We start from the raw sequence: 25,637 nt of genomic DNA on the forward strand, positions 1-25,637 counted from the left end.
CTGTACCTCTGAAACAAATAATGCAATATATGTTAAGAAAAAAAAAAGAAGAAGAAGGTAGCGGGAGGGGAAGAATGAAGCGGGGGAAATCGGAGGGGTAGACGAACCATGAGAGACAATGGACTCTGAAAAACAAACAGGGTTCTAGAGGTGAGGGGGGTGGGAGGATGGGTTAGCCTGGTGGTGGGTATTGAGGAGGGCACATTCTGCATGGAGCACTGGGTGTTATGCACAAACAATGAATCATGGAACACTTCATCTAAAACTAATGATGTAATGTATGGGGATTAACATAAGAATAAAAATAATAATAATAAAAAAAAAGATATTAAACTATTTTACCTACAGAGTAGGTAAAGACATTTTGGAAATAATTCAGTAGAAGAAAAGCCTTCCAGATATAGGAAATTTCTAGAACTAATGTATGTGGGTATGAAAGAATATGCTTTAAGAATGACATATAAACTCTTTTACCTACAGTAGTAGTTCTCAAACTTTAGTGTGCATGATGATCGCATGGCAGGCTTATTAGACCCCAGATAGCTGATTCAAGTATGTGTTTGGTGGGGCCTAAGAATCTGCATTTCTAACAAGTTCCCCAGTGAGGCAGATGGGACTGTTTTTTTTTAGACAACCACTGCACTGATAAAAGTTGATACTATTTAGGGAATTTTAGAAGACCCAATAAGAAAAAAAAAGAGTGGCCAAATTATAAAGATACTGGATGTAGGTGCTCAGGCGTTTTTAGTTTATTTTAGCTAATGGAGAAAGGCACAGTTGAATCTGTATTGTAAAATACAGATTTTACAATACAGATTCAATCTTGTAGTTAGAAAAACCTCTAGGTCATTGAGTAAGGCCTTCCTCGTTGATAAAAGGACATTAGGTGAGAGAGCCATCAAGGATACACGGCAGACAGGGCCTCTTGATTTCCTGATTTTAGAAAATGAGAGGAAGAGAGTAGTTTCTGTGAGTCTTAGCTTTGGTGGCTTGCCTCAAGGTGTGAACATGCGCTAAGTTAGGAGCCTAGAAGCAGGCTCGCCTCTGAATGAGGGGTGTATCATGGCAAGGGGATAGGACTGAGAATATGTTAGGATTGACTTTAATATGCTGCAGAATATCCAAGGACAGGGGCCAAGGAGTTATTTGGAAATTTGTATCTGGAATTCAGAAGAGTTGGAAGGAGAGGTTTGATGGATATGCATGTCAGAAATAAGGGAAGTCAAGGGAGAATAAGATGTCCCAGGGAAATACTGTAAGCAGGAAAAGGGGAGGACTATGAAACAATAGCTGAAGACTACCTAAAAAGCACAGGGAAAAATCCAAGGTGGGTTGCAGAGTCTCGAACTTTCCAAACGTTGATAAAATATATCTGCACTTAGTATTTTGAAACAAAATAAATTTTTTTGTGCTTGCTATCCATAAAATTTGGGGAATTTTCCCAAAATTTTTTGCCCATTCCCTGTTGAATGCAAATATGTTATTTGTGGACTTGTTATAATGCATTATGTTCAAAAACACAGACCAACTTTTAACCAAGGTTAGAGAGGTTAGGAGGAGGTTCATGAGGCTTTTTAATCTATGCCAAAGCTTAAAATACTATAAAAGGTTTTAAGCAGAGAATGACATCTTGAAACATTTGCCTGACAAGATCACTTTGGCCCATGGAGAGAAAAATGGATCTGGGAATGTCCTACTGGAGGCAGGGAGATACATGTGGCTTAGAATACATAAGGAAGAAGAGAGAGGATGACATGTAAATAAAGAGTTAGTATCCAAAATATATAAAGAACTTATAAAACTCAACACCCCAAAAAACAAATAATCCAATTAAAAATGGGCAGAAGACATGAACAGATATTTCTCCAAAGACATACACATGACCAACAGATACATGAAAAGATGCTCATTATCACTTATCATGAGGGAATTGCAAATCCAAGCTACAATGAGATACCTCAGAATGGCTAAAATCAACAACACAAGAAACAACAGGTGTTGGCGAGGATGTAGAGAAAGAGAACATTCATACGCTGTTGGTGGAAATGCAAACTGGTGTAGCCACTCTGGAAAACAGTATGTAGGTTCCTCTCAAAGTTAAAAATAGAACTACCCTATGATCCAACAACTGCACTACTAGGTATTTACCCAACGAATACAAAAGTACTAATTCAAAGGGATAATGAACCCTGATGTTTATAGCAGCACTATTTACAATAGCCAAGATACAGAAGCAGCCCACATGTCCATCAAAGGATAAATGGATAAAGAAGATTGACAAATATTGTTCAGCCATAAAAAAGAATGAAATCCTGCCATTTGCAAGGACATGGATGGAGCTAGAGAGTATAATGCTAAGCAAAATAAGTCAGTCAGAGAATTACAAATATATGATTTCACTCCTATGTGAAATTTAAGAAACAAAACAAACAAGCAAAGGTAAAAAAGATAAGAGAGGGAGACAAATCAAGAAACAGACTCTTAATTAGAGAGAACAAACTCATGGTTACCAGAGGGGGGGTGAGTGGGGGGATGGGTTAAATAGGTGATGGGGATTAAGGAGGGCACTTGTTATGATGAGCACCAGCTGTTGTATGGAAATGTTGAAGCACTGTATTGTACACCTGAATCTAATATTACACTGTATGTTAACTCACTAAAATAAAAACTTTAACAAAATTATTTGATCTCTTTTACCTTCTTCACTTTTCAAGAGTTATGAGGAGCATGGGGATTTTGATTATTTGAGAGCTTTTAGAGCTAGTCTACTATATACTATATAAATACTATACTATGTGTATAGTATAAGAAACTTTTAAAAAAGACTAAAACTAAAGGTAAAATCAAACCTGGGATTTGTTAAGTTTTTCTTGGTGATTTGAAAATATCCAAATGAATGAGCATCCCTTCAGGAAGCCTGATGATAACATAGGAGAATTATTCACTCAGAACGAAAGCTCCAGAATGTGTTAGGAGCAGTTGGAAGCAGATACAATTACATCAGGTAAAGTTCTTTCATGACTGCTGGACTTGCTCCGAGGTGAAAGAGAAAATGCAGAAGCTTGGGACTCCAGATGGCAGGAGATCTATTTTTAGGCCAATAGAAGCTTGTATTTGGTTGGGGCACTTAATTGAATGAGTAGCAGAAATGTGTTGAAAAAGTGATTTATACCTGCATTTGAAAGAGTTCAGCATGGAGCAGATGGGAGCAGGTTTCATGGAAACAGCCTAGGTCAGCCAGCAAGCAGGAAAAACGGACAAGAACAAATATTTTAGTGACAAGATACTTTGAAATTTTGGCTTTCCCTAATCCTTGCTGAGATAGTTATAAGTAAAAAAGTGGAAGTAACCAATACATAAGAAATTTCATCCTGTGCTAGGAAAAAAAAAATGAATATAAGTCAATTATTTGGAATTTAAGACTCATCTTCCCAAGGGGATTTTGTTTTGTTTTAAGGTGTAAGAGTGGTTAGATCCTTAGGCTAGTCAATGAAAAGCTCCTTTAATAACTGCTGATCTACTTTACTGTGAGATGGAAGTGAGGCAGGTTCCTGGAAACAGGAGATTCTGGGGGAGATGAGGATGAGGAACAAAAAAGGAAAGTCCTTTTGCTTCCCCAGGTGCACTTTTCTTGAAATAGAAAAGCTTGGCCTCCAGGGCCCCTCTCTGTTAGTCTGTAGGAATACCTTCAAACATCCCTATACTGTCTGTCCCCCACCCACACCTGTCTTTCGTGCCTGTTGCAGCAGGTTTAAGCATCCCCTCTCTGCCTGCCTGTCCACAGTCCTCTCCTCCCAAACAAGAGGCAGAGCTGAAGCCCCCATGGGGCACGGTGATAGAGCCCAGAGCACACGGGATTTGTAATCAGAAGATCTGGATTTAGCAATTGCATGTAATTCATACTAAATTTAGAATTTCGGGGCCATAGGAAGTTCTATGATTCTGTTTGCACATTGAAAACAATGTTGTAAGTGATTTTAACATCACAGAATTATGGCGAAAACTTAGTGGGGAGAAAAAGATGTAAACAGCTGGGTGCAAAATTTAAATAATGTTAACGTCGTTGCCTCATTTTGTATTAAGACAAAAAATTGATAGAACTAATTATCTAAGTGTGTGAATTTCTAAAAAGCTTCGTCTAAAGGCTACGAGGATGGATTTGTTTGATTTTTAAAAAATTTGTTTTAAACCAGAATAAATAATTAATGGAATTTTAGGTATAAAATTAAGTGAAGTGAAAAAAGAAGTTGGAGGAGAAGGTATTTTTAGCTGTTGGGACCCTGCCAGGAAGTATACCACTGTGGTTACTAAATTTCTCCTTGCATAAGTTTGAACTGATCATACCTGCTCTTTGCCTACCTGCCAACATTATGAGGAAAAGTTTGTAAATGTGTGTGAAAGTACTTGGCACCCTTAGAATAACTGTGCTATGTTATTTCACTATTCAAGTTCATTTGACTTCAAATTTAAAGTCAGATGTCTGAAAAGTCAGATTAAATATAAAATATGTTATTCCTCTTTAATATTAAAATTTATATTTTCTATTTGATAGTAAGCATTACTGCAAAGTGTTTCTGATGGTTTACCGCTTATTTCTATGATTTAGTACTTGAACCTGGGGTAGCGCTGTCATCGAGCCAGGTAAGCACAAAATTATGCTAAGTAGAGCACTTAAATTCCTGCCCACATGGGACAGGAACTATGGACACTTTATTTCCACTCTTCCTGTGTTCTTTTCCTCAGCTTAAGAAAGAAAGAAATAGGAAAATGATGGTATGCTTAGGAAAACTTGGTCTCTTGTGGGAAAACAGAAAATCCAAACTGCCTTGCAAGGTAACAGAATCAAAACCTGCAGGAAAAAGAGTGATTTTCCAAGATCACTAGAAGTCTGTTTTAAAGCTAAGTTGCAACAGGAAGGAAGCTGTGATTTCAAATAGGGCTTTAAAGTTAAGGATCCAATCCAAACTCTATTACTGCGCAGATCCTATTGTGATGGTAATGACATGTTGCGTGGGAAGTAGTGGTTTTACTTGGAATGGAGAGAGAAAGAAACTTGTCATGATTGATGTACCATATGAGGGTCAAACCGCAAAATCACTAACTTGCTGACTGTCTAACTAAGTGAAATTGGGTTGCTTATTTTCCTAAGCATTCCAAGTTTTGTGTATATGCGTGTGTTTGTGGAACTACTTCATAAATTGAATACGTTTTCTTTGAGGGGAGGGGTGTTACAGTTAACATTAGAGTCACTTTCTATGGGTTTATGATGGGTCACTAATCCGGATTAGAAAAGTCCACTCACCAGTACAATGTAAGACCACCCAAGTGGTCTTCCGTGGTTTGCACGAAGTTTCCTATATTTTAGCAACAAGCTATTGAAGGTAGCTAATGGGACATTATATGTCACCAATCCAAGTGTTTCACAATTTGGCTTGGGATCCAAAAGAAATAAATTTGAGGCCCCATTATTTTCAGAGAATTTACAAAGCATTACTAGAGCCATCAAGAGGATTAATATGTTTTCATATTTTATATTCATTTTAACTTTTCCAAGCAAATGAAAGTGTATGGATACATTTGAAGGTGAGCCATAGCAGTAGCGAGTACTTCTGAACAATGCTCCTGGACATCCTTTCTGAGTTAAACAGGGGAGAGCTGGTGGTTAAATAAAGAAGGTGCCAGCATTTTTCTAAAGAACCATCACCACAAGCCTTGAAGCTCTCAGTGGGATTAGGAGAGAAATGTAAACTCAGGTTTCTCAATCCAAGAGAGTTGAATTTTACCAGATATCTTAAAGTTCTGGTAAAATGAAAGAGCCTTCAAAGAAAAAAAAATCAAGATTGTATTTTACTTTCCGGGGAAAATGGCTAGGCTTCAATTGAAAAAGAAAAATTACTAAATATAAAATAACTTGTCTTTCCAAAAGAGGGACTTTAAATCAGATCTAAGACTCTTTTAACTTTTTCCAAAATTCTTAGGAATCCACTTTTCTTCATCAGCTCTGAAAGAAGAGTTCTTTCAGAATACACTGGCTTAGACTTTTCTGAAACATCATAACAATTCTTTTCAAAATAATTTAAAACACTTAGACACCAATATAATGAATTATAATGGAATAAAAAATAAGTCTTCAAAAATCTAATATGTCTTTAATTGATTTTAATTTCTTTAGAGGCATGAAAAAAGTTAATAGAGAGTTTGCTATGTATATTTAATGAAACAAAGCAATCATCTTGAACTTTTCAATTTCCTGTTAATACATTTTATATTTGGAAAAGCTTGAAAAACGCTTAATAGTTTAGATCATCTTTCTAAACTAGGGTTCCTCATCTGAATCACAGAATTCAGAAACTGAGTTTAGTGACAACTTTCTCAGTTCTATAAGGATGGTACATACTAACAGTGTTCTCCATCAAAGAAGAGAAGTTAATTCATTACATACAGTCCATGATTTACATGCCTTAATGCTTTATTCTCTCTTGGAGTTGTATTTTAACTTGCTTTCTGTGCTCTACTATGACACCATTTTATTTCATTTTATTCTTATTTATTTTTTTAAAGTTTTTATTGAGATGTAATTGACATACATTATATTAGTTTCAGGTATACCTTAATGATTCAATAATTGTATACATTGCAAAATGACCACAATAAATCTAGTTATCATCAGTGACCACATATAGTTACAGAATGCTTTTATCTGGTGATGAGAACTTTCAAATGTGAAATACACTATTATTAACTATAGTTGTCATGCTGTGTAACCATGGTACTATTTTATTTTTTTCCCATGGTACTATTTTAAATGTGACATGCCATCGTGGTGTATTGAAGGCCCATTATTATTTCATATGTACTCTCCTATCTCATTTTTTATAGTAAAACTCCCAAGCTCCACATCTAGGACCAATGTCAGAAGAAAGGAGTGACGTTTTGTGTACCCTCCCACCTCTTCTAGTCCCAGTGATTTATTAGCCTTCTTCCCCCATCCCTAAAAGAAAATGTAAAAACATTAAGATTCTTTCATATGAATAGTTTTGGGGGTCAATCTTATATAAAGTTCCTGTGGTCCACAGGTCAATGCCAATGACCTATTTATTTATTTATTTTAAAGATTTTATTTATTTATTTGACAGAGAGAGACACAGTGAGAGAGGGAACACAAGCAGAGGGAGTGGGAGAGGGAGAAGCAGACTTCCCACGGAGCAGGGAGCCCCATGTGGGGCTCTATCCCAGGACCCAGGGATCATGACCTGAGCTGAAGGCAGACGCCTAACGACTGAGCCACCCAGGCGCCCTGACCAAATAATTTAAATTCAAGCAATGGGCTTTGCCAAACTGCAAGAAACTGAGGTCCTGTCTTTCCTGTGATCAGCAGGTTGTGAGAACAAATGGTTCATTAGTCACTGGTTTCCTGACACTGTAGAATTAAGTCAGCTCAGTAACAAAAAACTCATTGTTGTCCATACTTCTAAAATATTAATTGTCAGTTAACCACAGGAGAAAAATTCTACACTACTGGCAGACTGTATTCCAGTAAAACCTGGTTTGGTTGATGAATGTCAGTCTTGGGCATTAGAGTTCTTTTGGGGGGAAAAAAAGCCATGGAAACTGTAATTTGCAACATATATAACAAGAAGTCTATTGACCCTTGAACTAGGGATCCAATAAAACATATTCGCTCAACAACCAAAATGTGAAGAGGGAAAAACTGAAGAAAGAGAAATGAAGGATAAAAGATACGGTGTTTGAAATACAGGAATATTTTTATTTAAGATCCCAGTGTGAATAGGTTTGTCCATAGATGAACAAAAATATTTTGTATGTAGCTGATTGGGGATATACATCACAAAAGAAAGTGTTTTGAGGAAAATTCTAACTTGGCATCGATTTCTTAGAACCCTGGACTGTAGACAAGATACGGCAAAGCTACAGAGTGAGAGAGAGGGAGAGAGAGAAAGAGGGAGGGAGGGAAAAAACAATTCCCTGTGTTAAATCTGAAATAAGAGAAAGGCTATGAATCACACTTTAAAAATATCTGAGGAAATCGTTCCAAGAAAGTATGGGTCCTCCTTGGAAAATTAACCTCCCGAGTCAATTTCAAAAGAATCAGCCAGGAAATCCAAAGGTTAGACTAAAGTCCCATCCCCACTCCCATGCTGACTACTGGAATAGCCTTGTGGAGCTTCGAATACGATAGATTTCACACCCTTCCCTGCAATCACCAAAGGAGAAATCTGAAAAAGCTTGGAAGGTTGTTTTAGCTGAGTTTATTGAAATATTTGGTCCTTCACAAAATGACCACGGCTTCTCTTCCCATCAGAGTAAATGACAGGCAAGGAGCCAATAATATGCATTCTTCCAGGTAAAACTGTCTCTAAGGCAGATGTTTTATTGTACCATGAAAAAAGAGTTAGTCCAGAGAAAGACTCCTTAACTCCAGGTGACTTCCAAATGTCTGTGTATCAGGAGCTTCTTTCATGAAGATCTGTTGCTGTCTGACAAATGTAGTTGTATATCCTGTGAGGGAATAAGATACGTGATAAATTCCACTCAGGGATCCAAGAAATGTTTGTATAATTGGACTTTCTCCTCTAGCCAAAATTACAGAGGCATGAAGAGAGAACTGAGAGGGAGGGGGGCACTCTAGACAAATGACTTGACTTTCTAATACCCAATGTATATAATTCGTTCTTTCTTTTGGAGAACCAGCCAGGCTAAGAAAAAGCTGTGGCTGATTTCATGTCACTGGGAGGTCAAAAAGAAAAGCTGTAAAAAAGCAAAAATGAGAGAGAATATTCAAGATGCAAACAAATTATAGGATGATCATCATATAAACACTAATTCAACTGCACTCTCATTTTAGATAGAAATGCAGAGCTGAAATTATAAGTGGACATGAATTCAAAAATGAGTCTCATAAGCTTGTTTTATGTCTCCTTTCATTTAAAAGACTTTGGCAAAAAACCATCTAATTAGTTAGATAAGAGTGCCACATCAGATGTTACCCTAAGGTCACTGTTATCTGCAATTCACAGGAATTTGGCAAATGCATTTACAACTTCAAAAAACATAGAGAGGAATAAATATTTTAAATTAAGAATCGGTGCTATGAAAAACAGATGAAATGACTCTACCTAAAAGAGTATGACTCTCTAATTTCTATATGTAGATTCATATTCAGGCTTTAATTAAAGTGGATTTATATCAGAAACAGAATTTTAGAGTTGGAGTCACAGAACTGAAAGAGACTTTAAAGATCATGAAATAATAACAATATTTGATCTCATATGGTTTTTTTCTCATAAAGGCCACTTTGAAGGGATTAATATTTTAAATAGCACAGTTGCTCAATTTATAGAAGTTATTTATGCAATGTATTAATTTGTGGATTTCCTTATCCAGCATTGCAAAAACCAAGTTATTCAAGAATAGGTTGACAGAGCATGACAAAAGGCAGACATTTGTTCTTTGACCTTCAATTTATTAGAATCTTCAGGTTGATCAAATGGTAACAACCAAGAACAAATGATTTTGATTTCCTTTTCATTGGGAGAACCTGGAATAAGGCTGGAAGCCTAAAATTGTAGCACAAACGATGGAGAATGTTTGAAAAAAATTATTCCTAAAAATTAATTATCACTTTTGGAGATGGAGTCCAGATTGTGGACATACTACTGGAGAAAATGTATATATATAACAGCAATGTAAAAGTTTACTTTGTACATTCTTACACACCATTCGAAGAATCGATCATTTCCTGCTTGAGTTTTAAATACTTCATAAGAATTTACTTAAAATGATAGAAAGTTTCATTTCAAGTTAATAACAAAAACCCCCGAAATGTAAAAAAAAATAAGACCTTTTCATGCCTAACTTTATTCAAAAGCCTTAAAACTTAAAGCAAACATAAATATCTGGAGTCTGTTATTTTTGGCCCTTTCAAATTAAGCATTCAGAATTCCACTCCTTGTCTATGGCAGGTTAGTTTGCATCAGGCACCAGCCCTCCTGCTGAGAACAACTGGAAAAACTGGATAACACAGACTTCCCTTTTGGAAAGAGGAGTAACTTAAAGAAAAGTGCACATGGGTGCATTCACCAAACTAGACCACATGCTCGACCATAAAACAAAACTCAAAGAATTTCAAAGGATTTATCATACAGAGTGTGTTCTTTGTCCACCATTAGAAATCAGTAGCAATAAAATATTATGGAAACCTCAAGTATTGAAAATCAAACAACATAGTTCCAAATAATCCATGAAAAAAATATAAATAAGAGATAAATTAGAAAATATTTTGAACTGAATGATATATGGCATATCAAAGTTTGTGGAATGCACCTAAAGCAGTGCTAAGAGGGATTTTTTCTTTTTTCTTTTTTATTGCTTTTAATTGCTTTAAATGTTTATATTAGAAAAGAAGAAAAATCTAAAATCAATGACCTAAAATTTCAATTTAAGAAGGTAGAAAAAGATAAAAGTAAAGCCAAAGGAAATAAAAGATGAGGATGATGCTAAAGATAAGAAATAAAAAACAGGGCCAGAATACCAAAAGCAATCTTGAAAAGAAGAACAAAGTTGGAGGATTTACTCTATTTCAAGATTATAAAGCTATAGTAATCAAGATGAGCGGCACTGACAGAGTGGTTGACAAATTCATCAAGCAGCATACTAGATAGCTCAGAAATATAACCATACTTAAATGGTCACTTGAGTTTTGATAATGACAGCAAGGCAATTTGATGGGGAAAGGAAAGTCTTTTTAACAAATGGTGTGACAGTAAATAGATATGCATGAGGAAAACTTGAGCCTTAATTTCTACCTCATACCATACACAAAAATAATTTAAGATGGATCACAGACCTAAAGATGAAAGCCACATGCTTTTAAGGGAAAACATAAGCAAATATTTTGGTCACTTAGAGACAGACAAATATTTCTTAGGTCACAGAATTCAATATCCACAAAAAAATGATAAATTAGGTTTCATCAAAAATTAAATTAAAATGGTCTGCTATCAAAAGACACTATAAAAATAAGTAAATATGCCATGGAGGGGAGATGATATTTGTACTAAATATACCAGAGACAGGACTGGTATCCAGGATTATATAAAGAATTCTGATAGCCCAATAATAAAAAGACAAATATCACAGTCAGAAACAAATGGCCAATGATTTAAACATACATTTAACAAAAAAAGAACATAAATGGCCAATAAACAAAAGAAAAAGTACTCAATATCATTGGTCATCATGGAAAAGCAAACTGAAACCATGAGATACTATAATAAATCCACCAGAATGACTAAAAAATAGAGGGAATGACAATACCAAATGTTGGTGAGGCTGCAGAGTGACTGGATCTCTTAAACATTGCTGGCAGGGATGTAAAATGGTACAACAATTTTGGGGGCACCTCAGGGGCTCAATCGGTTAAGTGTCTGACTTCAGTTCAGGTCATGATCTCAGGGTCCTGCAACTCAGCCCCACGTTGGGCTCTACATTCAGTAGGGAGTCTGCTTGTCCCTTTGCCCTTTCCCCCACTCATGCTCACTTTCTCTCTCTCTCTCAAATAAATAAATAAAATCTTTAAAAAAAATGGTACAACAAGTTTTGAAAAATTTTGAAAGGTTTTTTGTAAAAGTAAATATACATAATTCCACCCCTAGGTATTTTGCTCATAAACAATGAAAATACATATACATAAAATAAGATTTGTACAAGAGTGTTTACAGCAGCTATATTTATAATGGCCCTAAACTAGACAAGTCAGGTGTCCAACACTAGAAATGGGTAAACAAACTATGGTACGCTCGTACAGTAAGACACTACTGAGCAATATAAAAGAAAAGTACACATAAAAAACCATGAAGGAGTCTCAAAAAAAGTAGGCTGAGTAAAAGGAGCCTTACACAAAAAGCTGTAAATTCTAGAACAGACAAAACTAATCTATGGTGTAAAAATCAGAAGTGGTTGACTCTGGAAGGGCAGGGACAGGGGTTGACTGAGAAAGAGCAGAAGGGAATTTTCTTTGGATTACACAGGTGTATGTATTTGTCAAAACTCAGTGAATTTACACTTAAGATTTAGCACTTCATTGCATGTAAATTTTACATCAAAAGAAAATATAAATTATGAACAAATAAAAAACTGTAAGATAAATATGCTGAAATATTTGGAGGTTACTATACTGATGTATGCAGTTTACTTTTAAATGCACCAAAAAAATGGATTAGTGGTTAGATGAGGATGTAAATGAACAGATGTGTGATACTGATAAAGCAAGTATAGTAAAATATTAATGGAAGAATCTACATGGTATGTATACACATTTACACTATAAAATTCTTTCAACTTTGCTGCATATTTGAAAAAAACTGTAATAAAATATTAGAAAAAATAAATGTAAATTAAAGTCATTTTCACACACACATACACATGCAACCTCACAACCAACTGAACTAATTCACTAAATAGATTAGTAAAGGGAATTTGGGGACAGAAAGAAAATGATCCAAGTTGGAAGCATGGAAATTCAGGAAGATTGTTCTTTGTAGTGTAACAGAAAAGGTCAATATTTGGGTAAATCTAAATATCTTTGAGTAAACAATAGATGCAGAATTAAAATATGCAAAACAACAGCATTAAAGGCATAACTGGGGTGAGTGTAGTTAAAATGCTCTAAGATCCTCTCATATATTTGGTAACAGCACCAATTTATGTTGGACTAAGTCAGTTACATTTCTTAACATCTAGGGTAAACACTGTATTAGTTTCCTGGGGCTGCCATAATCAATTACCACAAACTGGGTGGCTTAAAACAACAGAAATTAATTCTCACACAGTTCTGGGAGCTAGAAGACCAAAGTAAGGTGTTGGCAGGGTCAAGTTCCCTTTGAAGGCTCTAGGGGAGAATCCTTCCTTGTCTCTTCCAGCTTCTTGTGGCTCTTGGCAATCCTTGATGTCTCTTAGCTTATAGCCATATCATTCCAATATGTGCCTCCAATTGTCATATGGTGTTCTTTCCTTGTGTCTCTCTGTGTCTTCTCTTCTTGAAGGACACCAATCATTGGATTTGGGACCCAACCTGATCCAGTGTGACCTCATGGTTGAATTACAACTGCAAAGACACCATATTCAAATAAGGAGACATTCTGAGGTTCTGGGTGGACATGAATTTTGAGGGAACATTATCAACCCCACTTCAAGCACTAAAAGAAAAGGGGAAGAATACATAACAAATAGGCTAATAAAGAGGGAAATGTAAAATATAAAATATATGCTAATCCAAAAGAAGTAAAAAGAAAAGATTAAAAGAAACATTGAACAAATGGATAAATAGGAAACAAATAGTAAGAAAGGGGATTTAAACCCAAGTATATCAGTAATTGCATCAAATGGAAGTTGACTAAACACTGTCATTGAAATACAAAGATTTTCAGACAAGGGGGAAACTCAATTACCTGCAGAATTAAATTATATGAAGTAACCACATTAAAGGCAGAACTGTGGTCAATGGAATTACATGAAATATAAGAATACAGAGTGTTTGAAGGTAAAGGATAAGCAAAATATTATGTAAACACTAATCAGAAGAAAGCTAATGTAGTTATACTATTAGCAGACCAAGCAGCCTTTAAGACAAGAAGTGTTATTAGAGATAGAGATATATTTGATAATGATGCAAGGATCAAGTCACCAGGAAGATAAAATAATTCTAAATGTATGAGCATATAATAACATAACCTCAAATATATAAAGTAAAATTTAAAAAACTTTTAGGACTTAGAGAAATTGACAATCTATACATCTCAGTAACTGACAGGAAGAAAAGACAAAAAAGCCAGTAAAGATATAGAATATTTGAAGAACACAATTAACAATCTTGAAGAAATTGACATTTACAAAACACTGCAACCAATGGATGCACTCTTTTCAAGTACACCTGTAACATTCACTAAAATCTACTTGGGTCATAGCAGTGGTCAAAAGATTTCATAGCAATGAGCTCTTCTATGAAATGTTCTCTGAATACAATGAAATCAAATGACATATAAATATAAAAAAATAACTAGAAAATTCCTAATTTTTGGAAATTAAACAATAAAATTATAAATGATCCATGATTCAAAAAAGAAACCCAAGTGGAAGTTAAGTAATATTTGGAAATGAAGTGAATGATAATGCAACCATGACATACAATTTGTGAAATACGGCTAACATGTTCTTAGAAGGAAATGTATACCTTACTTATTGGCATATATTAGTCAACTAAAAACCTAAATCAATAAAGAAGAAAGGAGAAGGAGAGGGGAAAAGTAGAAGGAAGAAAGAAATAGAAATTAATAAGCTAGAAAACATTCAATAAAGAAGAATATCAAAAGTCTAGTAAATTAATAAAATGTATAAAGCTTTGGCAAGATTGAGAGAAAATACAAATTACCAGTGTCAGAGATAAAAGGAGAGGGGAGAGGCAATACTAGATCCTATTGAAATTACAAAGATGAAAAGAGGATATTATTTTCTTTGACAGCCAATAAAATTTGAAAAGTAGAAAAACACAACTCTGTGAAATTGTCACAAAAAAGAAAATCTGCATAATTCTATCTCTATTAAAGAAATTGAATCTGTAATTTAAAACTTTCCTACAAGCAAATTTAAGGTCCAGATGGCATCACCAGTGAATTTATCCAGATTTTACAAAAGTGGGAAATAGAAAAAGAGAGGACACTTCCAAGTCATTTTATAAGGCCAACATAACCTTAATACAAAAACCTGAAAGGACGTTTACAAGAGAGGAAAATGTGGGCCAATGTCTATCATGAATATAGTTGCAAAATCTCACTAAAAATACTAGCGAGGTGGTGAACATGCTATACTTAAAAAGGGAAATAGATCATGAGTCAGAAGTTTTATCCCAGCACTACAGGTTCATTTAATGTATAACTGATGTACTTATCACATTCCGAATATAATATTATCATCTCTGTAAGTGGATCAAATTTAATAACCATTTATGATTATTAGTTGGAAAAAATTCTTAGCAGTCTAGAAACAGAAGGGAACTTCTGTAATTGTTTTTCTTTAATCTGCAAAAAAACTTACAGTAAATATTAAATTTAATGGTAAAATATTCAATGTTTTCCCCCAGGACTAAAAATAGAACAAGGATACTCCTATCACCACTTCTATTCAACATTTTCCTAAATATTCTAGTTAGTGTAAGAAGGTAAGATTTTAAAAAAAAGGTATAAGAACTGGAAGGGAAGAAATAAAACTTATTTTTAGACAAAGAAATATAGAAAATCTAGATAAGTGAATGCTGTAAGCTTGCTGGATACAATATTCAAAAATTAATAGTATTTTAAAATAAACAATTCCTAAATAAGCAAGTGGAAAATTTAATTCGAAGACAAAGTTAACACGTACATGACATCATTAAACATCAACTATTAGGAATAAATTTAATAAAAGGTATGAAAAACCTCCAAATAGTAAATCACAAAACATTATTGAGAAAAAGGAAAAGAATACCTAAATAAATGGAATAAATGTACTCTTCGTGCATCAGAAAGAACTGTTATTTTAAAGACGTCACTTGTTCCCAAATTGATGTATAGATTCAATACAATCCTAATCAAAATCTCAGCAGCCTTTTATTTCAATGAGAATTGACGAATTCTAATATTTAAATGGAAATGCAGTAGAGTGACAAATATTGGACCAAGATTAGCCCAGACATTCTAGAAGAAAAATAAAATTAAAGGACTTACACTAACATATATTAAAAATTATTATAAAGGAATAATAATTAAAACAGTGTGATACTGGTGCAAGGTTAGGAAAGTAGACTGATGGAAATGAATAGAGAATCTAGGAGACCCATCTACATATGGATACCTGATTTATGATAAAGGGTGCATTTCGGAGTGAAAGAACAGTCTTTTCAATAAATGATACCTGGTCAATTGGATTTCCTAGTGGAAAAAGAAAATGATTCTTGATCACTACCTTGCACCATAAAAAACAAAAAGATCAATAACAGTTAGATTGCTTGTTGAAATGTGAAAGGTAAAACAATGCAGCTTCTAAAAAATAACATAGATTATTTTTTATCTCAGGAAAGCAAAGTTTTCTTAAATAGAACATAAAAAAAGCAGTACATAAAAGAAAAAAATGGTAGGTTAGAGTGTAAGAACCATTATTAATAAGAACTATATATCAAAAGATACACTTAAGCGAGTAAAAAGTCAAACCATGGGAGGCTAGAGAGTATCTGTAATGTGTATATATAATGATAGACTCCTATCTACTATTTACATGAAGAACTACAAATCAATAAGAAAAATACAGAAAACACAGATTTTAAAACGTACTAAGTAATGAAAAACACTAATTTCCTTTAAAAAAAAAAAAAGCACTGAGAAGGAATAGGAACATTCTCTTCTCAAAAGAAGATTAAGTAAGTATATTTGCCAATAAATATCTTCAAAAGTGTTCAACCTCAAACATAAGGGAAATGGAAGATAAAGCCATGATAAAATGATGCTGCATCACTATCAGAATGGCTAACATTAAAAAACTTAAACCAAAATGTTGAGGAAGAGCAACTAGAATTCTCATAAGCTGCTGTCTGGAGTGTAAATTGTTGTAATCACTTGGGAAATTGAAAGTATCTACTAATGTTAAATATGCATGTGACCCAACAATTCCATGTACAGACATATACCCAACAGAAATCCTGAAGTATGCACCAAAAAATCATGCAGAAGAATGGCCTTGACAGAATCTGTAACAGCTATAACAGCCAAAAGCTAGAAAAAAAAATACACCGGCCATGAAAAAGTAGAATGGATACACAAATTGTGGAATTCATATAACGAAATACTCAACAACAATGAAAACAAATAAATTACCACCACACCTACCCATGTATGTGAATTTCCCAAACATGATGTTAGGCAGAAATGTCAGATACAAAAGACTACGTAATAAATGATTTTCATGTATATAAATGTCTAAAAGAGAAGAGCCAATCTGTGGTGTTAGAAGTAAAGATAATGGTCAGGGAGGAGAGGGTATAGTGTCTGGAAGGGTTTCGTGGATGATGGCACTGTTCCACTCCATCTGAGTGGTATTTACTCAGCTGTGTTCACTTTGTGAAAATTCACAAGCTGTACATTTTGACTTGTATACTTTTCTGAACGTATTTCATACATCAAAAAGAGGCTACTTACAAAATAAAAAATGAAATCCATAAGTAATGCATTTTTTTTTTACACCTTTCTACCACTTTCCCAAGTCATTAAACTGCTTGGAGATAAGCAGACCTTTTTTTTTTTTTTTTCGTTATTTAAAAAGCTGCTTTTGGTCTTAAAGTAAATATATCTTCTTTGAAATCTGAAATGAAAGTTAACATCACTTGCACAGTTGTTGGGGAATCACTTAATCCACTTAAAAATGAAATGAAGCCTTCTCATTTGGTTTTGCTTTCCCATCTTGAATTAATGTAACTGGTTTATCCCTTGTTAGCTATTCACTATTGTCCCAGTTCCATTCCTGCAGCCCAGTTAGACATTTTGTTTTAGCTGCAGCTTAGACCCTGACCTATTATATGTAGACTAATCTTACTGGATATGTGTGTAGTTCCTGACTGCAGAGAGCTGATGTCATTTGCCCTGGGTGTATTTTATTTTCCTTAGGCACATGACAGTCTAGTAATGAGAAGAGGTGGTTGGCTTTTAAGGAAGTTTCAGGTCTAGGCTAGTCCACCATCAAGGACTAAATATACTCAGTTAATGTCTAAAATACATTGTATTGTAGTAGAAGAATATGGTCTGTACCACTATTCTCTAGAACTGCAGTTCTCTAACTCTTTGGTCTCAGAAGCTCTTTACATTCTTAAAAATTATAGGGGACCCTCAAGGAGCTTTGCTTTACATGGTTTATATCTATCAATATTTATAATATTAGAAACAGAAATTTCATATATATGTACACTATTTTAAGAATAGCAATAATATACTTATGACATCTTAACATATTCAACATATTTTGATGGAAAATGGTTGTTTTTCAAAACAAAAAATAAGTAGCATTGCTTTACATTTTTGCAAATCTCTTAATGTCTGGCTCAATAGAAGACAGCTGGATCCTCATGTCTGCTTCTGCATTCAATCTGTTGAGATGTGATATATCATGAAGCTTTTAGAAAACTTCATGGTATCCACATGAGAGACTGAGAGTGAAACAAGCAAATAAAATCATATATTATCATGAAAATAGGTTTGGCCTCACGGACCCCCAAAAGGATCTTGTGAACCCCCCAGAGATCCACAGATCACTTGATATAGGAAATTTTTAAGATTTCTTTTATGTCTACTGTATTTAGTCAATTTTTGTAGATGGTCCATGTATTATCTGGGGGGGAGGGGAGCATTGGTAGGAAATTATACCTATAATGTAATTAATACATGTAACATTAAATATGATATGAAATGTATAAATACCTTTATATAAATATAAACTAAGGCTTAGCAAATTATGGCCTGTTTTTGTATGCACCTTGAGCTAATTATAATTATGCCTTTTACACCGTTAAAGGATTGTTAAAACACACATACACACACACAGAAGAATATGCACAAAAGACTATACATGGCATGGAAAACCTAAAATATTTGCTATCTGGCTTTTACAGAAAATGTTTTCTGACCCTTAAATAAACAAACTCTAATTGTATTACTCAGATATAACCATATATATCTTTTTCTGTTTCTGAAATAACTAATTACATTTGTTAAAAGCCTCCCAGTATGAATATGAGTTTTATGGCAGTTTTAAAAGTTTGCATTTCATGTTTTGACAAGTAATTTTTTCCACTTTTAATTTATGCTTGACTTTTATTTGTTCTGGTTTTAATATTGCCACTTATTTTTTTATATTCCTCAGTTGTTTTTTTAATGTGTCTCCTTATAAATGTTGGACTATATTTTTTAATATAATCTGAGAATACCTGACTTTAAGTAAATTAATTTGGCCCATTCGCATTTGTTGTATAAGTAATATTTGCTCTTTCTGCAGTCGTCTTACTATATCTCATACTCTGTTGTTTTGTTTTAAATTTACTTTCTAACTTTGGCCATCAGCAATGAATGTTCTTTAATTTTTTTAATCCTCTACTAATTTATAGGATTTTATATATGGCCCTGTGTTATATAATTAGTGGTTACTAACATCTATGCAAACATTTAAAGCAACAATGTGAAAAATGAAAGCATCTATTCAAGAAATTCAAGTAATGAGAAATAAAAACAGCTATAGCTTCCATTTATTTTTTTTCTGGGTTATTGTATGTATTGTATGTATGTATTTATTTATTTATTTTTCAATTATTATGTTCAATTGGCCAGCATAAAGTACATGATTACTTTTTCATACAGTGTTCAACGATTCTTTAGTTGCGTGTAACACCCTATAGCTTCCATTTATTATGTCATACATAGATCAGCTCATATAATCCTCACAAAAGTCCTCTGAGTAGGTAAGAACTCATGGGGCTTAAAGAAATTGTCCCCAGTCACCCTCCCAGTGAGTGGCAGGTATGAAGGTTAAATTGCTGTCTGGCTGCCTCTAAAGTCACCTCATTAACCACAGTGGTATACTTTGGGCTCTAGCTAAGCTGGGCAGTCTGTTCCAGAGAACCTGGGGGCAGGCTCTTCCCATGCTGCAATCTCCTCTCCCATCCTACCCATTTTAGAAGGAGCTGTGGTGAATTGTGTCTATGAGATCCATCACTTTCACAGAAGCACTGTGGATTCCTTAGAGGTGTTGAATAGGTTCACTGAAGTCCCAAGAGAAACTTGGGAGGAAGCACTAAGCTTTCAGGTCTGATGGGGGCCAGTAAGGATGGTTATTCTCAGCTCCCAACTCACAACTGTCCTTTGAAGTCCAAATTCAAGTTATACCCACCTGTGTGGCTCTGGCCACCATATTAACCCATTTTAAGAGGGACTTATTGACTCTCTTAGGACTAAGCTTTTCAAATTTGCAGTATCGCAGTATCTACCTAAGTCCAAGGTCTTTGTTTCTCAGTTTTGCATTTGTTTTATAATGTATGATTTTCCTGTCTTTCTCTTTTAGGCCATAATCTCCTCAGCACTCAGATGTGCCTTAAAAAAAAAAAAATCCCACAGCATTCTAAATTTGCATGGAGCCAAATAGTTTATAAATGTTCTTGTCTGACTATTCCTTACAACTTTTTAAATAATAAGAAATGTTGTTAACATATAGTTTGAATTTTGTCATAAAATCAACCCAAAGGATGAAGGGACAAATTATGTCATTTATATTCTTTGTCATCCACTTGAATCATACATAACTTTTTCAAACAGCCTGCACTTGGCATTGATCCCTGTACATCCTTTAGTGGGATGGAGATGGAGGAAAAGGCACCTGAGAGGTGCTGACTCACATGCTAGCTCCCAGCAGCAGGCTAGTGAGACTTAGCAGGTTGGAGATGGAAAGCCTTGGCTACCAGGTAGGAGGAGAGCCTGGGATCCCAAGTACCTGCTTACTCCAAGAAGTCTGCATCCAGCCAGATGTCCAGGCAGCCTCACCTCTTCTGCAAACACAGCAATGGGGGCCTTCTGGCTAGGAGTCTCTTCAAGGCTCTTGCTCTCTTTACCCTGAAGGATGAGAGTAAACTCTGGGCTTGCCTGTACAAGAAAGTATGGAACCATAGATACCACATTGTGGCTACAAACCTGCCCCTATTTCAAAAGAGACAGCAAGGGCTGACGGAAAAGAGCTCCAGAGTGGGGTTGGCTTGAGTCCTAATTCTGTCACTTAGTAGCTGTAAGATTCTTCTGTGTCACAGTTTCTCCATCTATAAAATGGAGTAACAATAGTGCTTCCTTACAGGGATGTTCTGAGGACTGAATGAGCTAATACATGTAAATTACCTCATGCCAGTGTGAAGCCAACATTTAATACAAGGTAGCCATATCACTATCTTCATTTCTATTATACTTCTACTCTTTCTTCATCTCTACCTTCCTTTCCTCCTCCTGCCTGCCCCTCCTGCCTAATTTCCTGTTACATAATTTTTGTTATCTTTATAAGCAATTTCATATCTTTGAGAACAAGATGATTATAGAAATACTTTTTTTATGATAAATAAAGAGGTGAAGGGAAGCAGGAAGGAAGAGACAGAGGAAGGGAAGGAGAGAGGGGAGAAGATGAAAGAATTTATATGGAATTATTCAGGGCAGAACTTTCACTTACTCTTTAAGTTCACCTGCTCTCTAGCTTTCTTAGGTAAACTCTCTGGTCTCCTGATCACTTCTGAAAAGAAAAGAGTGTGGTCCTTTGACTCAGAGGGCTGTGCCTCCCGGACATCCGTCCTGCCTCTGGTTACAGCTCCCTGTCTTTGCCTGCATCCTGAGGCCACACTTCATGGATACCTAGTCACTCCCCCATCTCTAATTGACGAAGACTTCTTTCCTGCTGTCAGAATCATTCTCAGCACAGCACTGGGCAGTCACCACCCATCAGAGTTGGCCTGTAAGATAGAGCAAACACATGTTTGCTGGCTTTCCATATTGGTCAACACATCACTATCCCAGGAATCCTTCCCTTTCTCTGGGCTTCCCTTATGGTTACACGCTTTGGGAAGGTGGCTCATGATTCTCCTTATCCATCTGACTAAAGCAGAGTAGCATAAGAATGTTAACAACAGGGGCGCCTGGGTGGCTCAGTTGGTTAAGCGACTGCCTTCAGCTCAGGTCATGATCCTGGAGTCCCGGAATCGAGTCCCGCATCGGGCTCCCTGCTTGGCAGGGAGTCTGCTTTTCCTTCTGACCCTCCTCCTCTCATGCTCTCTGTCTCTCATTCTCTCTCTCTCTCAAATAAATAAATAAAATCTTAAAAAAAAAAGAATGTTAACATTTCTTATTATTTAAAAAGTTGTAAAAAGAGTACTTCACCTGGAAGTAGCTCCTCAGATACAACTAATTAAATGTTTAGATAACTTAGGTATTTATGCTTTGCTTCTTTCCACAAAGGATTCTAAGACACTCGTTAATTCTTACTAATAAAGCTTTGGAAACTAGCATAATATTTTCCCAAAATGGGTGTGTTTATATATAAAATTATTTTGCCTTTGGAAAAGGGAGTCTTAGAATAAAGAAGCTATCATGCACTAATAAAAATAACATGTGGCACCTGGGTGGCTTAGTCTGTTGAGCATCTGACTCTGATTTCGGCTCAGGTAATGATCTCAAGATCCTGGGATGGAGCCCCCCAACCCCGGACCAGTCTGTGCTCAGTGGGGAGTCTGCTTGGGATTCTCTCCCTCTCCCTCTGCCTCCCCCTGCCGCCCCCACTCGTGTGTGCCCTCTCTCTCTCTCAAATAAATAAATAAAATTTTAAAAAATAACATAATTGAAAACCCTGACATATTTCAGATTGAACACTCCATGTAGTTTTGGGGATACAATACCCAGAGCCTGGGACTAAGGGCAACTTGGTTTTAGAAGCCAGTCAACAGCATCACACTAGGGAGGATCTGATATGGGTATCTGACATTTAAGGCTGTGGAAATGGGGCAGAGGGCTCAGGCAGGAGCTGCTTTTCCCTCGCTGTGTGACTTTTAGCTAGTCAATTAATCTTTCTACTCAGAATTTTCTTTTCTGTAAAAGGAAGGAGATATTCGAAGAAATCACTAAGGAACCTTCCTTTCTGGGTTTTGACCCTTATTACAATTTAATCATATATCTGTTGAATTGATTGACATTTTTTAAAGAGATACTTGAAACTTCTTCTGAGTACCTCTTTCCTCCCTCTCTTAATTTCCAACTCTGTAACAGCTTTAACTCTAAGAATAGAACATGGCATTGAAATGAGCTGTGTACTTCTGCGTTTACATGGAAAGATCCTTACAGTGGCTTTATTTGCCTGTGTGGCTAGAGATTTAGGCCTTTAATTTCAATGTAATAATTCATCCATTGTATTCAACAAGGAGACAATGTGTTTCTGATTTTTTAATTACAGTCACAAGAGACACCATTCCAACTGAGCTCTGCTTCCTACTGAGAGGCCATGTTCATTTTCCACTCAAGATTATACACGAACAGTGGTTACTGAAATAAGTGAACTCCTAGAGTCCCTAAAAATAGATACAGGTATGTTTCATTCTACTTGCACTTAATCTCCACAGTTTAAGTGCAATTCATTTCACAGGCATTAACTCAGGATGGTATGTGTCCTTTGAAGAGGTTCTTGATTTGGTGGTCCATTCAAATTTTCCTCAGGAGAACATCCCAGAGATCCCTAAAGGCTGCAGAATTAACTCCAGCATAGTATCTCTCTTTCTCCTCCAGTAACTGCCATTTGCTAACTTCCCAATTAATTCTTCCCACCCGCCCTCCACCCACCTACACCCTTGCATACGATCTGTCTTAGTCATTTGACACTATCTACTAGAATCAGTATAGTAGCACCTTGATTAGTATTCACAGTAATTGCTATTTCACAGATCCTTAGTAGAATGTACTTATTTTCTTCCAGCAAGTTTTTAGGTTGCTTAAGGTCAAGACCACTTCAATGCAGGAGGAGGTCTTCAATAAACACCTTATCCTAAGATACTTAAGTAATTCTTTGTTTTGTCAAGGTTTGATTTAATTCTTCAAATTATCTTCTATGTAAAAGGACCACAAAGAGGGAAAGACCACATTAAAGGGTGCAAGAGGAGTTTGGAAAAAAAGAATAACTGGGGAGGAGGAGCAACATGGTGAAGGAGTAGGAGACCTACATTTCATCTGGTCCCAGGAATTCAGCTAGATAGGAATCAAACCATTCTGAACACCTACGAACTCAACAGGAGATCGAAGAAAAGAATAGCAACAACTCTCTGAACAGAAAAGCGACCACTTTCTGGAAGGTAGGACGTGCAGAGAAGTGAATACGAGGTGATATTCAGGAAGATAGATGGCATGGGGAGGGGCCTCCATCAGCCACTACTGGCAAGTGATAGAGCAGCGGAGCAAAAAATCAGAACTTTTAGAAGTCTGCCCTGCTGAGGGATGTCACTCCAGTGGCTAAGGGGGAGGTGGAACCCTCGTTGGGTCACTGTGGTCTCAGGACCCTTGGGGTCACAGAAAGACCGGGGGTGCCTGAGTGCGGCAGAGCTCCCAGGTATCTGAGCAGGGAAGCTGGCTGCAGAGACGGAGCCGAGGAGTGGGCTCTCAGCTCGGGGTTGCCATAAACCGTGATCCGTGGCACAGTCGGGCCACTGCTCCTCCAGCAGGGACCCAACAAGCAGCAGATCCAGGGAGACTCCCCTTCCTCCCCCCGGAGGAGTGGCATGGGAGCGCACCACAGGGATCTGCTGGGTTTGGAGACTCCACAACGAGTCGGGTGCCAGAGATAGAAACACGTGGTCACAGGCCGGGTGAGCATGGAGTGTGGCCAGAGACCAGGGAGACGGGAGTGATTGCTTTTCTCTGGGGGCTCACTGAGGAGCAGGGCCCTGAGTTATCAGCTCCTCCCGGGCGGAGATTGGGAGGCCGCCATTTTCACTCTTGACCTCCAAAGCTGTACAGAAAGCTTGCAGGGAACAAAAGCTCCCTAGAGCAAACCCGAGCAGATTACTTAGCCCAGACCGGCAAGGGCGGGGCAATCCCACCTCCGGCAGAGACATTTGGGAACCATGGCAACAGGCCCCTCCCCCAGAGGATCAGCAAGAACAGCCAGCCAAGACCAAGTTTACCGATCCAATGAGAACGGCAGAACTCCAGCGCTAGGGGAATACTGCACATAGAATCCATGGCTTTTTTACCATGATTCTTTAGTCTTTCAAAGTTAATTTTTTTAGTTTTCTTTTTTTTCTTCTTCTATTTTTTTTATTTTTCTTTTCCCCTTTTTCAACCAATATCTTATCAATCCCTTTTTTTTTAATCTTTTTTATTTTTCATTTTTAGAGTCATATTCTATCCCTTCACTGTAGATAACCTTATTTTTGGTATATATATAAATTGTTCTCTCTTTAAAATTTTGGGATACAGTTTCTTCTAACAGACCAAAATATACCCTAAATCTCTATTCTTTGGTTTTGTTCTCGTCTCCTGCCTGATCACATTCTCTCCCTTTTTTTTTTAATTTCTCTTCATTCTTTTTTCAAACAACTTCTTATCAATTCCTTTTATAAAATCTTTTATAATTTTCATCTTTACAGTCATATTTCATCCCTTCATTGTAGTTACCCTTATTTTTATACATATATAAGTTTTTCTTTCTTTAAAATTTTGGGAGGCACATTCTTCTAACAGACCAAAATAGCCCCAAATCTAGTGTGTGGCACTGATCTATGCACCAGACTGATCATAGTTGCTCATATTCTTTTTTTCTTTTTTCTTTCTTTCCCTTTCTTTCCCCCTGGTTTCGGGTCTCTTCTGATTTGTTTAGTGTATATTTTTCTGGGGTCATTGTTACCCTGTTAGCATTTTGTTTTCTCATTCATTTATTCTTCTCTGGACAAAATGACAAGATGGAAAAACTCACCTCAAAAAAAAGAACAAGAGGCAGTACCGACTGCCAGGGCCCTAATCAATACAGACATTAGTAAGGTGTTG

The sequence above is a fragment of the Neomonachus schauinslandi genome, chromosome 12 (assembly GCF_002201575.2).
Source record: "Neomonachus schauinslandi chromosome 12, ASM220157v2, whole genome shotgun sequence".
In the NCBI taxonomy this organism is placed as follows: domain Eukaryota; kingdom Metazoa; phylum Chordata; class Mammalia; order Carnivora; family Phocidae; genus Neomonachus; species Neomonachus schauinslandi.